This window comes from Phyllostomus hastatus, unplaced genomic scaffold, assembly GCF_019186645.2.
Source record: "Phyllostomus hastatus isolate PE091 unplaced genomic scaffold, TTU_PhHast_1.1 phas_scaffold_193, whole genome shotgun sequence".
Taxonomy (NCBI): Eukaryota; Metazoa; Chordata; class Mammalia; order Chiroptera; family Phyllostomidae; genus Phyllostomus; species Phyllostomus hastatus.
Window position 1 is genome coordinate 12,733,884 of NW_025334015.1, and position 12,377 is coordinate 12,746,260.

Below are 12,377 nucleotides of genomic sequence, written 5' to 3' on the forward strand. Positions count from 1 at the left end.
CAGCGCTCTGAGAGTGCCCTGCTTCTTTTCCTAGCTGCATAGTATTCCATTGGGTGGCTCTAGCTCCTAATGATGGACTCCTGGGTTGGTTTTAATTTATTATAAACCATGTTTCAGTAAGTGGACTTTTACCTCCAACATTTCGTTGGGTGTATAAATATCTGTAGGATAAATTGCAAGCCTGGGACCACTGGATCAAAGGGTAAAAACATGCTACATATTGATAATTATTGTCAAATTTTCTTCCCTGGAGGTTGTACCATTCTTTGTCCTTACCATCAATGTACGGAAATGCGACATAGGTATCCCTGTCTCTGTTTTATATTTGAGGAAGCTCAGGCATGGAAAATATGAAATCACGTAGTTGATAATATTCAGGCCAAGACTCACAGTTGGACTCTGCTGTATCCTATTCATTCAGTATTTGCCGAATAGCCCTTTTTATTATTAGTTTTTTAACATAGCCATAGGCCTAAGTCTTCTGAAGTTTTATTTAGCTGCCTTATATTCAGAGACGTTCTAATAAACAGAGATTGAAGCAATCAACTTGATCTTAGGTGAGAGGGAGGGAAAAGGAAAGTGGAGTGGGAAAAGTTTGGAAACAAATGCAAGTTGACACACTACTATGCTGGCCACTGCTTTTTGACAAGTCACAAGAGACACAGCTGGCCACTTAACAGGTATTCTTGCTTGGCCATGAGGGATGTGTCCAGATGAGGCTGGCTGGAAAACCATGCCTCAGGACAAGCCCCCAGATGGAAGGGAGGAGAAGGAATGGATCTGTTGGGCTCTTCCATACCCTTCTTGCATCTCCCGACAGATGCACCTGTGCTTTTGGGTCTGGTCACTTGGCCCTCTCAGCAGATGCTGGGGAAGCCGATCCCAACCTTTGCAGCATCCAGGAATGGTGGGAGGAGCCCCGAGAGGGTTGTTGTGGTAGCCGAGGGTTCTAGAGATGGGCAAAACCAAGGATCCCAAGGAGGCCCACAGATGTGTTTCATCCAGGTAGTTTCTTATGTCTCTTCACTTTGGTGCTTTATACCTAAATAATGCTTGATAAAAGTTTTTAATTGATGAATTTATTTGAAGTGATATTCATAAAAATAAATATTTGTATTGTGGGGATACATAAATGTATAATAGTTAAAAGTCCCATTTCTACAGCCAGACTATGTGGGTTTGAATGTTGACTACCTGTGTGGTCCTTATCAGGACACCTCACCTTGGTTGGCTCATTTGCAATAATGGGACTAAAGCTTAAAATAATACTTGGCATAGCCCTGACTACTGTGGCTCAGTGGGTTGGCCATTGTCCTGCAAACCCAGAGGTCGTTGGTTCAATTCCCGGTCAGGGCACATGCTTGTGTTGCGGGTCAGGTCCCCAGTTGGGGGTGTTCAAGGGGCAACCGATCATTGCATATTGATGTTTCTCTCCCTTTCTCCCTCCCTTCCTCTCTCTCTAAAAATAAACACAATCTTTAAAAATAATAATAATAATACTTGGCATACAGCAAATACTATATAAACATTAATTATTATTATTACATCTAATTTTTATTCAGTATTTTTCAAATACTTTCAAATCTGTATCTCCAGCTTGGACTTCACTATCTAGTGGGCACCTGTCCTTGGAGGTCCCACAGACACCTCAAATTCAAAAGGCTCAAAATTGAACACATTGTTGTTCCCCTAAAACCTGTACCTCCTGCAGAGCACTACTCTCTTCCCAGGAACAATAAGGGTAGAAAGCAGGACCACCACCCACTCAAGCTAGAAGGCAGATGTCATCCTTAAGTCCTCTTTCTCTTCTTTACCTTCACAGTTTCCACGTCCAATTGCCTCTTGTTCTGGAATTTCCCCTCTCTTCTCTGTCCTCACTACACTTGTCCCAGTTCAGTCTCCTGACCAAACTGGACTGCGAGGCCGTTTCTGAACCTCAGATCTGTCCTCATCGTTGCTGCAAGGTGGACCTTCTCAGCACAAATCTGACCATACCACACTCACACCTAAAACTCGGCATTGGCATCTCATCATCGCCTACCAGATAAAGCCCCAGCTTCTTGGCATGACTGCTGTGAAACCTTCTGCAGTGCCTTCATTTACCAAACCCTACCTGACGGCTCAAACTTCAATGACAAGGGAAAGCTTGCAGGTCATTACCACTGCTTTGTTGTTTCTTGCCTCTGTCTTTATCCATAACGTCCCCTTTGCCTGCACCTTCCTTCCTTCCACTCCTTCACCTTTCCTTAGCTGACTCCTACTCTCCTTTAAGCCAATGTCTATGGGTCACTTCTTTTAGGAAGACTTTCTCGACAAGCTGCTCTCCCGAACCCTAAAACCCCCGACAGGATTAGCGGCACTGCCCTTGAGCTCCCAGCGCCCCGGTTCACCGTTCACCATGCAGACGTCTCGGTGTAATTGCCTGTTTGGGTGCCTGTATCACTGTTATACTGTGGGCTCCTTGAAGCTTGGGACTCTGTGGTATTTCTCTATATACCTCTTTGTCTAGCAGTGACACAGAGTAGGGACTCAAGAAATGCTTTTAGAGTAAATGTTGAACAACTAAATGATTTATTAGTGAAAAATCATTTTGCACCTGAAATTATTTTTTCACTTTACAAACCAGGCAGCAAGGGAGCAATCGATAGCACCAAACCCCATGACTGTTTCTTAAGGTTAATTATGAGCAACTGGCATTGTGATATTCAAACGACACTGTGAGAGTTGGAGGTGCCCAGAGTCGCTGGGGCTCTAAGGGAGGGATCTGGAAGTGTTGGCAGTGGTGCTGCTGTGGCAGGGGACAGTCGGGGCCCTTCCAGAGTGCCTCCGAAACCTGCAACACTCCCATTCTACTCACACAAACTCTCATTTCAGCGCATGAAAAGTCATTGACTACACTTTGTTAAGAGCACCCAGATTCTTGGTTTGAATAAGGAAAAAAATGGAACAATGGAGAACAAACTAGAATTAAAGTTCTTTTCCCTCTCCTATACTGACCCTCTTAGGAACTGATGCTTTCACCAAGACCCTGGTTCTGGCCAAAGGGGAAAACTAGGCTGTTTGAACATTAGCACACTTTCGAAGCATTGCTTTGTGAAAACCAATTAAAAAGGCAAAGGCCATATTTCTCCTAAAGTTCAGTACTGAGTGTTTTTGAATTTCAGGTATCAGGAGGGCCCCTTCGGTAGTTTAATGTAATAGTAGGTAAGCATGTTGCTTGAAAAAATGAGCTTTTAGTAGTAATCATCATCATCTCAAAGTCACAGTTCTCAAATGGCCACTCAGTGGCAGGTACTCTACCCTAAGAATTGAAGGTGGACCAAAGTTTTGGCACCCCAAAACATACCTTTTTGGGATATTGATTTTAACCTGATTTTTAAGGGGGGAAAAGACTCAGAACTTTTGACACCTCTTCTTACCTAAAGGAATCCAGATAGAAAAACCTGCTTCAGGAAGGGGAACACTGAGCAATGTCGCCTTAGCAGATTCGCCTTCCCATCTATGAATTAAATGTGGCGGGTAGGAAGAAATCTAGCAAAGCCTGTTTGTTGAACTTCCTTCTGTATCCCATTGTTCTGGGTCGTCCAGGAAAAATTTATTTACCACATGTTGTCCACCTGTGAATTACCAGCTTTCCTTTTGAAATCCCAGGCTCCCGCCTCATGCCCCACCTTCTCCTTTGTCCAAAATGACACATAAACCTCGGTTTCCCAGTGTGTCTTCGGGGCTCACATCTCACGGCACCCCAGCATGTACATCCCTAGTAAACTTTGGACGTTGTCTCCTGTTACTCTCTGTTAATTTCATTAGCTCAGGTGGGAGAACTTAGAAGGTGGAAAGCAAGATTTTTGTTGTTTTCTTTTGCGCCCCCTCCCACAGTGTATTTATGCTTCACGACAATCTTTTAAATAAAAGTCATTTTTCCCTTTTTCTGTTTGAACTGAAGTTCAGTGAGATCAATTGACTTGGGGCAGGTCCAACGACAAGTTGGTTAGACGCTGGGGCCAAAGGCTACGCTGGCTTCACCGGGACAGAGCCTCTCTCCCGGTACACGAAGTTTTGTCGCCTGCTGGCGTGACTGGGAGCGCAGGAGGGCGGCTTGGGAAGCCAGGTGAAACTTCAGGAGAAACAGAACACTGAAGGCAGTAAACAGGCAAAGGAACCACAGCGCCAAGAAGATGGAACCGAGAGACACATTCCAGGTAAGAGCGGAGAGAACAGCCCGCGGGACACCGCGGACGTGCGGACCTGGTGGACAGCTAGGACTGTCACTTCTCCGGGGAAGTCAAGGGGAGGGGAGAGTGAGTGCAGGCATTGTGGCAATCTCCGAGCGTTACTGAGGCAGCTTCTCCTCACCTACCCTACACCAAAGCAGAAACTCCACTCGTTTTTTCCGGAGTGGCGTTCTTGCAGGCAAGCAGGAAGAGGGCTGGAGACCTCCTGCACATGGTGCCTCCCCCCACCCCTGCGGAGATTGGTACGTCCCGACCCCCACCGTCTCCCAGGCCTCCCAGGCCTCCCAGGCCTAGGCGCGCTGCGCGCGCACCCTCCGGGGGGGCGGGGCAGCCTCATGGCGCGCGCCCGCGCCGCCGGGTCACGCGCCCGCGCGCCTAGGCCTGGGAGGGCAGGCGCGGCTGCGGGGGCGCGCCCCGATCCTCCGCCCCGCCCCTGCCCTGAGTCCCGGGTGCGCGGCTCGGCGCGAAGAGAGCGGGGACCCGCGCCTCCGCCCCGCCCCCGCCCGGCGCGTGGAGGCCGCTCGGATCTGTCGCCGCGGTAGCCGCCCGCGCGGGATGACCTGGGACGGCTGTGAGAGCTGGCTGCCGCAAGAGGTCTGGGGGCTCCGCCGGCCCGCCGAGAGGTGCGGGGTGGTCCCGCCGCGGGGTCGGGGGACGGGCGCCTGAGGCGGGCGGCAGGCGGGCCCGGGGGCGCGGGGTCCGGAGATCGAGCGCAGTCCGGGGACTCTGGGCCGCCTCCCGGTGGAGGGCGGGGTGTCAGTGACAGGGACGCGCAGTGCAGGTGGGACGAGCCTGTCGGAGAGCTGGGGCATTCGCCCGTCCGCAGAGAGCGGGGTCCCCGCCCCTCAGCTTCCACCCGCGGGGCGCCCGCGGGACGGTGATTTATGTGGGGTGAGCAGGAGAAACGTCCTGCACAATGTATCTTTCTCTGCCGTCACAGACGCACTGACTTCCCAGCCCCAGGGAGTTAATTTTCCTTCTCCGTAAGCTTTCTGTGGGTTGCATTATCATTTCTAAATACATTGCAGCTCGCTATTGATTTCAGCCTGCAGCCTCCAGACCTTTTATTGCTTTCTCTCCGCATCTAGGAATTTCAGTCATAAATCACTGAGGGGGGTAGAGGGACTCTGTCTGTCTTCCCTTCATTGTTCCTCCGAACCCCACCAAGTCAGGTGGAAGGCGCTCCAAGAGGAGCCCTTCTGCAGAATGCTTGTCTTTCCTGGCCCGGGCTACAGACGGTGGCAGGTGCTTTAAGGGCAGGCTGCTTTCCAGCCGAGATCTGGAATTTAGAGAACCTCATTAACAGAATGGCAGCCTCTGTGCCCTAAATCAGGCACCTTGGGAAACAGAAGGTTGGACTAAAAGGGAACATGAGATTTATTCTCAGCCTAATGGACAGTGAAGATGAAAGAGGCCAATTCTGATTCCATGCCTCACTGATGCCATAGCCCTCAGCCTCTCAGCTGACGCTCGGCATTACCTAATGGGGCAGTGTCTGGGAGGAGGACGTGGGAGGGGGCTGCAAATGAAATGGGTTTGTTCTTAGTGTAATTCTAAACATTCTATTACATTTTAGAGCTCTTTTTAAAATACTGATTTTAGAAGAGCCAGGGGCCGGGTGGGGGGTGAGAAATACTGATTTGTTGTCCCACCCATTTAAGTATTCATTGGTTGATTCCTATACTTGCCCTTACCAGAGATCAAACCCACAGCCTAGGTATGTGGCCCGACCAGGGATCAAACCTGCAACCTTGGCAGACAGCGGTGGCCAGGGCAGAGCTCTTGTTTTTGAGTAGTCTATTTTAGCTGTAAATGGTGGGGGAAGGGAGAGGGGGGAGGCAGTAGTTCAACTTACAGGACAAGATGAAAGGAAACTTTAGAAAATTTCTGGAAATTTTAAATTAGTGCATAACTGGAAAGCATTCTTAGGAACCCAGAGAGGCACCAAATACTATAGTTTCTGTTAAGCACATGTTGAAATAAGCTGCCTCATATGTTTAAGTTCCATGAAGAGAATGGAGTGAAAACCTGTTTCATTTTGTGAAGACCTGTCCGGGTTGCGTGCTTGGCAGTGTACAGAGCAGAAACATTTATATTTCTATGAAAAATATACACACAACTGTGTATTGTTTAACTTCCATGCAAAAACTCAGATACACTATTTAGGAAATCTGGCTTTGTTTGAATAGTGTGGTCAACCAGGAAAATCAGTGCCTCGAAGTCCCGTTTGTGCAGCAGCTCACTTGGGATGCCTCAGCTGATGCTTGGGGTTCTCCTCGGCCTTCTCTTCTGTGGAGAGCACTTCCGCAGCCCCACTCTCATGGCAGGAGTGCAAAGAGGCCTCAGGGCTTGGAGCACACTGGTCTGGCCCATCTAGGCTGGGCTCTGCATCACTCCTTGCCTTCTTTGCAGGTGGTTTGACTGCATGAAGGGCACAAAGCTCACTTTAAGATAGGACCCCCACCCCTGTCTGCAAGGTGTGCGTGAAGCAAGGCTTTGCATGGGAATGGGAACTTTGTTCTAGGGCCCTGCAGAGGTCAGGTAACATTTGTGGACTAGTTTTCCTGCTTTCCTCTTGTTTTTCCACTTTGCCCTTTCGCTTTCATGGCTGTCTGGACGATTTCATGTCTGGTTCTGTCAAAATAAAAGTTGAAGTAAGATTTTCCTTCTGTAGAAATGTTTCTTTGGCAAACATGTAGACTGAAATTCGGTGATGGTGTCTAAGTTAAATCCTCCGGGAAATGACTTCAGGAATTCAGTGTTGTCTTAGTGCAATCGGGCTGGGGGTGGGAAACTGAAAATTACTAATTTAAAACTTTGTTATTGATAACAATTGATTGCATTAGCTGTCACCTTGTTATTAGCATTTGTACTTATTAGTATTTGTAGAAGTGTAGGTAAGACAACCCATCAGAAGAGATTTGTCCAGCAGGTAGCATTTAGATAGATGATCATACTGCTCAATAGCAACTAATTAGACCAGAAAGGGAATTTGCAGCCTGGTTGCTAAATAGATTGCTTTGAAGAACTTGATTTACAGTTTTTTATTGGTGCCTTTTACTAAGAAATTCTGTTAGCTTGGATTGAATTAGAGACTGGTTTGTTGTTTTTATTTCAAATTTTATGTTGTGTGTAAATATTCCATTTATTTATAAACATCTCATTTATAAGTTTTTGTTGTGTACATGGTACTAATTCACTTTCAAGAGAATCGGGAGGAGGGCTTCACTCGATTCTTTTCTATTAAAATTAAGTGTGTGGAATATACTTAATGTCACTTTAAAAATACGGGATTACAATGAAATGAAAAACGGGTTTGTTGGTTTTTTTTTTTAATCCTTCAAGTTTTCCCTCATTGTTTGTGCTCTTTCCCCCATTGTCAGGCTTAAAACATACAGTATCATTGTCATCTGTCCCCTGAATAATGGTCCTGAGGTGATATTATTAATGTGGCTTTTTAAAATCAAACTAATTATACTTGCCTAAAAGAGCCACATGTGTGTGAGCCTCGCTGCCTGGTGCCTTTTGAGAGCCCTGGAGACAAGCTAGTGAATAGAGCTGAAAATTCATTCTGTATTTGATTAAATGGAACAGACTCGCTGCTCCTTACCCCAGCAGGGGCTATGAGATCTCTTGATCCCCGAAGCGGCTCCGAGACCCTGGGAATTCCATTAGCGAGCACCTGAGGAATTTCTGCCCTGCAGTGCCTTTTTTGTGTGTGTGTATGTGTGTGTGTATGTGTGTGTGTGTGTGCAGAGGGAACGGAGCGGGGAGGGGGGAGTGGTGGGAGGGGTGCGGAGAGGAGCTGCATTAGAAGACTCCGTATGTTAGCAGATCTAAAATCAAGGCATGACTTAACTAACAGCTTATCTTCCTGCGAGAAGAGCCCAGCCCAGGGGCAGACTGCTAGTCAGGACTTCCCTGCTGGCAGGGCTGTGTGCCTGTAGCCCTGGAGTGAACGCCACTGCTCAGTGCAGAAAGTCCCTTCTCTGTGCTTTCCCTCCGAAGCACAAGCATACACCCGTCGCAGATTGGGTAAGTTTTCTCTGAACGGTCAGTTGGTAAATATGTAAAATTATGTTACAGTCTGGTCTTGCCTGTAAGGGTGGATGCATTGTTTTAATAATTTTTAAAACTGAGAGCCAAACCTGAACTTTAGGTGAAGCAGATCATTTTGCTGCGGTGAAGTGCATGTTTGAATAGGCATATTTTAGTATGCTCTCCTGTTTTTGTACAATTCTATCGTGTTTTTGTTATGTTATTATAGAATTTAAATTCATTAGGGTATGTCTCTTTTCTGTTGTGTTTTTAAGAATTCTTTCTGATTTCTAGTATATATATATATATTTTTTTTTTTAAAGAATTGCTTTGCAGACTTGCTAGGAGCCACAAGTAAATGAATATCTATTTACTAAAAGTATTCTGTAAAAACTTTTGGAGCAAAGTTTTTGAGAAATATTAGTGGATCTTCCTCCCTCAACCCCTCCTATGCTAACCCAAATAATTTCTAGATACATTTTGTAGAGCGTTAGCCCAGTTTGTTTCTTGTGTACTTTTCAAGGAAGGGCAGTTCCGAATCTTGGATGGTGTAGTTAGTTGCTTGTCATCTTCTGAGAATAGTTAAACATGTGTCTGAATTCCAGTGCTTGTAGTTTTCAAGTAATGCAGAAGAATGCAGTAGCTTATTGGATTGTTAATTTGATATTTTGTTCCTGATTAAAATCACGTTGTATGTCACAGTTCTCCCTCTATTACCAGGTAGTCCTACCAAATTCCCCTCACCATACAGTGTTTAGACAATAAAGGAGCCTTTTAGAGAATATGTTTTATTTTTTTCCTATCTTAATCCTGGGCATGCCTTCTACTAGTATGGTCACAGTGAAAGGACTCGGAGATGAACTGGAGTAGACACTGAAGTTAGAACGGTGCCAGTCTTGGTTCGTAGTTGTTCAGGCGCTTTGCTGTGTGATGTATTTTGATCGCCACAGATAATGAAAAAACTACCCCAAAGAACTTTTTTTTCCTTCATGTCAGTTGAAATGTGAGTAGGGACTTCAGTTCCTGAGAGCCAGGGATGTATCTTGAATCACAGAACGTAGGAACTGTGAAGCTCGTTACACCTTACTTGAGAGGAAAAAATATATACAGGTTCTATTATTGAACTTAGGTTATATATTCTGCTCATGTTTCGGTTTTCAGAACTGTGTGTTTGATCTTATTTTTATGTTACCCTAATACAAACAGAGCTCAGAAGCGGACACTTAGCTTGCTCCTCAGCTCTCCCTGTTACAGACTGGCTCACCTTTTTATGTGTGTGAGCCTGCGCCGTGGTCTTGACCTAAGCTTTGGTCTTCCGCTCTACAAAATGGGGGTGATAACAATAGTATCTCTTACCGCTGCTGTGGGGATTACAGGAGATAATGAAAGGAAAGTGCTCGGCATACGGGAAAACACCAGTTGCTGGTGTTTTCAGTAATTCCTCCTGTATATTAGTCTATGACTTTGACCCAGAAGTGATTCCTTTGAAGTACTAAATAATGAGGAATTCTCAGAAGTTAGTAATGGTGTGGCACACGTAACTGCTGTACTTTGTATGCTACAGTTTTCTTTCTTTTGCAATAGAAACTTAAAAGACACTTGGAAACAATGTGTTCCCTTTTTCCAACTGAGGTATAATATAAAAATGTACACAAGCATACATTTAACCTATACTGAGTGAACAGCTAGATGAAGCTTTACATATACCTGTGGTAACCATCGCCCAGGTCAAGGTGTAGAACCTTTCCTTTACTTCAGATGGCTTCCTAGTGGCCCTGCCCCTACCCCGGCAAGAGTAACCATTCTGACTAGCCATTAGTTTCCACCATACATCAGTTTTGCCTGTTCTTGAACTTTGCAAAAATGGACTCATCCCTGGTTCCTTGATCATTATGTCTGTGAGATGCGTCTGTTATCATGTATGGGAATCATACATGCATTTTAAATTGTTGTAGCGTCTTTTGTGTTTTGAGATTCATAGTTCATTTTATTGGCACACTGGGTAGGTACATGGTCATTGGGGAAAAAATTAACACTTTTTTCTAAACTGTTAGAAAATCAGATCCCAGTGGCTAGCTTAGAAAAATAGCCATGACTTTATTTGATACAGAAAAATGGGTTGAAGGTGACATGATCACCTACAGGTGCAATTCCACAAGTCAAATTCTCTGACAACTGCGTTTGTTTTATTTTTTGTTTCTAGAAGGGAATAGAGGGAACCTCAAAACAGAGAAGGACCATCTGAGTTATCTCAGGTCCTTCATTTCTGGCATTTAGTGCGGGAATCAACACTCAGCATTATACAGAAGTGACCATTATCCCAGCATTAGGGTGATATTCTTTTAGGAGAAAACAGAAACCACCACATTCTTTTGAAAAAAAAAAAAAAGCCCACCCAAACTGGAAGAAAATGTAGCTGGGATGTTGCTGGGCTGCAGGAAAGCTTGAAGGCCAGGCCTGCTCACCTTTGTCAGGGCACAGCCGTAACGGGGCAGCGGGCCGTGCCTCCGTGTGTGGAATTTCTGCTGGTAGTGTCGGAATGCCCTCGTCTGCCAAGGAAAATTTATTTCCCCAAACAGTGAGTCCAGAATACAAGGTGATGCTGGTGAATCAGAAGGTTTTGTTTTTATTTACACTTTGGAGGGAACCGTGGTCAAGGTTACTAATATTTCTGTTCTTGGAAATGTTGATGAAGGATTTTCTGGCTGTTCTGCTTGAACACAAGCCACTTCTCTCTCAGGAGACACTGCGTTTTCAGCATTTCTGATCTTATTAAAGCTATTACTCATGGCTCCTTGACACAGGTCATTCTTCATGTCTAGCCCCGTGCAGGGACGGGCTCCCCTGCACTCCAGAGGGGCAAGTTGTCCCCTTTTCTTCTCAGATCAGACCACCAGTGGCCCAGATTTCAGTGGGGGTGGGGAGAGTCGAAAGTTGCTTGTGGTGCATGTGGCAGCTTTTGTTCCATAGGGCCCTCAAAAGATGCAGACTTTGTTTCAAAAGAAGGAAGAGCTGTCTGACAAATAGCGCTGCCTCGTGATGGAAAACGCTCTTCTGAAGCAGCACGAGCCCCTCGTTACTAGACATGTTCGAGCGGCGTTTGCACAGGTACTGTGGGCAGGGTCGCTCCCGTGGGTGACCGAGTGACCACGTGACCTGTCAGGGCCTTCGCAGCACCAAGATGCCCTGAAATAGGCTTTGCAGGAGTCTGCACAACCACCACATACAAAACTTCAGAGGGAGAAAACGCTTTAAAAAGTTTTAAACAGCCATTGGATAAATAAATTTTCTCAGTCCAACCCTAGTAGAAAGTTGATGACTGCTTCTACTTGCTGGTTCTTTCTTAACTTAAATGTAAGTTTGCTTTTCACTAATAAGTAAACGTCAGAGTTTGTCTTTTTCCGGTATTCTAAGTATACTGGTGTTGGAAATGAAAACACTTCACAGGTGTAAGTGTTCGCTGCCTTTCTGTGTAGATGCCCGTCTGAGAATGTGCCTGAAGTCATCTGTTGGCCCAGTTATTGATGTACCCCCACAACCAATTATATACAAGATAAGGACTAATAAATGTACCTCTTGTCTCTCCACCTTTTTTCCTCCATCCAAACTTTTCTACACTTCAAACGAGAAATATCTCACATCGGGGCAAAGAGGCCTATGTCAGCGATGCATCCAAGCAATGAAACTGTATTCTGGGGACCATGGTTGTTTAATCTAACCGTGTGCACATTTTGTATCTGTAAATATATGTTAATAATTTTTGTTAGAATGATTGAAAAGAGTATGGAATCCCAAAGCACCGAAATAACATTTTTTAAAAAGATTTTAAAAATTTCTTTATTTTGAGAGAGAGGGAAGGGAAAGAGAGAGGGAGAGAAACATCGATGTACAATAGAAACATTGATCAGTTGCCTCTTGCACACCCCCAACTGGGGACCTGGTCCACAACCCAGGCATGTGCTGTACCTGGGAATTGAACTGGTGACCCTTCAGTTCACAGGCAGATAGATACTCAGTCCACTGATCCACACCAGCCAGGGCTGAAATAATGTTTTCTCTATTTTATAAAGTAGAAGAGTAAACTGAGTTTTTACTGTTTTGTAT

At 45.5% G+C, this 12,377-nt stretch overlaps 1 protein-coding gene across 4 annotated transcripts in view; it reads left to right on the plus strand.

The window, feature by feature from the left end:
• The first annotated feature begins 4,062 nt into the window (after window positions 1-4,062).
• Window positions 4,063-12,377, plus strand: part of CDON (cell adhesion associated, oncogene regulated) — a 91,380-nt gene continuing 83,065 nt past the window's right edge. Inside the window, exon 1 of one of the 4 annotated variants that reach the window (XM_045860228.1) lies at window positions 4,063-4,202. The gene's annotated coding sequence lies outside the window, so the exon portion shown is untranslated. Of the gene's footprint in view, window positions 4,203-4,633; window positions 4,859-8,120; window positions 8,271-12,377 lie in introns of those variants that run through there. The other 3 variants (XM_045860225.1, XM_045860227.1, XM_045860226.1) reach the window with 3 other exon arrangements.